The sequence below is a fragment of the Castor canadensis genome, chromosome 3 (assembly GCF_047511655.1).
Source record: "Castor canadensis chromosome 3, mCasCan1.hap1v2, whole genome shotgun sequence".
Classification (NCBI taxonomy): Eukaryota; Metazoa; Chordata; class Mammalia; order Rodentia; family Castoridae; genus Castor; species Castor canadensis.
The window spans coordinates 7,342,679-7,345,649 of NC_133388.1; the positions used below are offsets into that span (position 1 = coordinate 7,342,679).

General features: G+C 53.5%; 1 pseudogene; it reads left to right on the forward strand.

Annotated features, from left to right (window-relative positions):
* The first annotated feature begins 363 nt into the window (after nt 1-363).
* Nucleotides 364-1,630, forward strand: LOC109688800 (ras-related protein Rap-2a pseudogene; annotated as a pseudogene).
* The last annotated feature ends 1,341 nt before the right edge of the window (nt 1,631-2,971 follow it).

A 2,971-nucleotide genomic window follows, 5' to 3' on the forward strand; every position in this document is an offset into this window, starting at 1 on the left:
TCATCAGGCGGGGCATGAGGGGGAAGATCGGGCAGGGCCTGGCAGCTCTGGGGGACCTACCATAGGGGAGGGAGGCCTGGAGGAGGGGCTGGTAGGGCCAGCCGCAGCCAGGACGCCCGGGCGGGGCGGAGCGAGACTGGAGAGGAGCTCAGCAGGCTAGAGGCGGAGGGACTCGCGGCGCAGAGACCCCCGTGTCTGTGGCGGGAAGTAGAAGGTGAACCTCCAAACGCCGAGTCAGATCCAGGTGGGGAGGTAGCGGGTACAGGCCAGAGTGAAGACGCCCACCCCTCCCTTTCCAGAGGGTGTGCGCCCGCCCTTCGGGAGCCCCCCTTCCACCCCGCCCCGCCCCCTGCCCGCCCTCCCCTCCACCCCGCCCCCGCGCGCCATTCCCCGCGCCCCGCGTCCCCTCGCGTCCCGGCCATGGCAGGCCTGGTGCTGCGCCCAGCCAAGGGCTACCGGGTGGTGCTGCTCGGCAGCGTGGCCGTGGGCAAGACGGCGCTGGCCACGCAGTTCGCGTGCGGCCGCTTCCCCGAGCACTGCGAGTCGTCGGTGGAGGAGCTGTTCAGCAAAGTGATCGAGGTGAACGCGGCGCCCGCGCTGCTGGAGATCGTGGACACGGTGGGCGCCGAGCACCTGGTCACTCTCAAGGACCTGTACATCCGGAACAGCGACGGCTTCGTGGTGCTCTACAGCGTGTGCAACGAGGCCTCGTTCGAAGCGGTGCGGCCGCTGCGTGAGCGCATGGGCCGGCTGCGGGGGTCCCGGGCCGTCCCGCTGGTGCTGGTGGGCACCAAGGCCGACCTGGACGCCGAGCGCCAGGTGCTGACGGCGCAGGGCCGCGCGCTGGCCCGCGAGTGGCGCTGCCCGTTCCTGGAGGTCACGGCCAAGAGCAAGATGATGGTGGACCGCGTGTTCACGCAGGTGGTGCGCGAGATGGAGGCCCTGGCCCCGCCGCAGCAGGAGGCTCCGCGCATCCCCGCCAACGCCCAGGATACGTGGCCGTCCGAGAGATTCATTGGCTAGTGCGCAACGGCCGAATCTTACGCGATCGCCGCCCTGGGTGACTTCTGAAGCTCCGTGTTCTTACTCAGTGCCTTTTAAAACAAAGTTACCAAACCGGAAACAAGTGGTTACTTCGATATGTTAACGCAAAATCCTGCTTCAAGCTGTCTTTCTTCGGTATTTGCAAAAGCTTTGCAACTTTGTTTACCTCTGACAGTGCTACAAGCAGAAACCAAAAATTGCATTATTTTCCTGTATGGAGAAAGTACTGTCCTGCCCTTTGAGTCTTCGATTGGAATTCGTTACCGGACTTTTTGTTTGTTTTTGTAATTAGCACGTTCCAAGTTGCCGCCCACGTTTGAATTGAGAAGTGCGAACTAAAGACTTCAGTTTTTAGTTCCGGGAAGTTTTCCCGTGTTTCCCTCTCTTTTACAGCACTGCAAGATTTTTCCTCAACGTGTATTTCTAAATATAGTTATGACCTACGCAGCGTTGGCTGGAAATGGGATACGGTTCGGGAGGGGACATCTGTGCTCACACAAAGATAGTTCAGGGCTGCCTCTTTGTAATTGACATCTAGTTGGTTTCTGCATCTGTACATTGGAAATAAAATTACTTTAGAAATGGAGTAATTTTTAATATGCATCTTTCTAACTTACGTGTGCGTCTGTAACTCCTAAAGTTTTCAGTCGCTGTCTTTTTGCTTGAGTTATTGTCCGGGAAACAAGTTGATAACTAGAGAGAGAGCTGCACCCCATCTCCTGTTTGGGGGGTGCGGTTAGGGGATTCAAAAGCGCTGTCAGGAGGCAATGTTTTTCTTGTTTGCCAGATGAAGATGTTTTGTCTGAATACCTGAATGGCTTAACAGTGCATAGGTACTGACACACAAGCAAAATATGTAAGGATCTTTTTTGTACAGTTTTCACATAATAGATTTTTCTTGCTTAAAAATACTTGGGTAAAGTAAAAAATTGACCTTTGAAAAGCACTGTTTGTACATATTTACATGAGTTAAAAGGTTTCACCTTGCTAGCTGCGACATGTTTTTCAAATTTAGGAGCTTAATCATTTGAACAAACTTCTAAAAATACCCATAGAAGGTCAACACTATGCCCGTCGCCTCAAATAGTCAATATTGTTAAAGAATGATTATTTATATGGCGATGATTACAGGGGCTCTGTTTGTTTTATTTGTATGGTATGTAATATTTTAATAGAAGGATAGATTTTTCCTTAATGTTGAACATGTTTCAGAACCTAGCTGCAGATTTGCCTTTGGAGAGGGCTGGCTGGGACTGTCCACCTTTCTCTCCTCCTCTTTCTCCTGGGGCAGGTTGGGTCTGAATACTTACTTTGGGATACCCTGCAGATCTTTTCTCCTTCCTCCTGGCAGAGCCCTCAAGGGAAGTCCTGTGCCTTCCTGGCCTCAGCATCTAGTCACAGCTGCCAGTTCTCCAGCTGGAGCAGAGCAAAAGCAAGATTGGACTGTACAGGGAAGGTTCACAGGGAACAAGTCATCTAGTTCCCAGCCCTGACAGTTGGCCAGGACTGGATGCTAGGTGGTCCATGCCCAGCCCTTCTGACTCTGTATATGCCTGTGCTGAGTCCTTTGCAGAGGGCTTGTATTCCTGGGTCCCACTACCCCTGGATACCAGGCCTGGACCCAGGAAAACAATCCTAGATAGCTATTTCTGCTATTGGATTCCTGAGATAAGTCAGATACCCCCCCCCCCCCCCCCCCGCCACCTTCCCAGTCAGTTCCAAGTTTCCACCAGAGCTCAGGGGTGTTCCTGGCTGACTGGTCAAGCAAGGCCACATGGCTTGCTGCTCTGCTCTCAGGAGTGTGATCAAAGCAGCTTTGGGGGTGTGTATGCACATACATGTTCAGATTCCCATAAAATTTACACACCGAATTCCCTTTGCCTTCTTACATTCAGTGGGTGAGGTTCATGTTGCCTCAGTTCCTGTG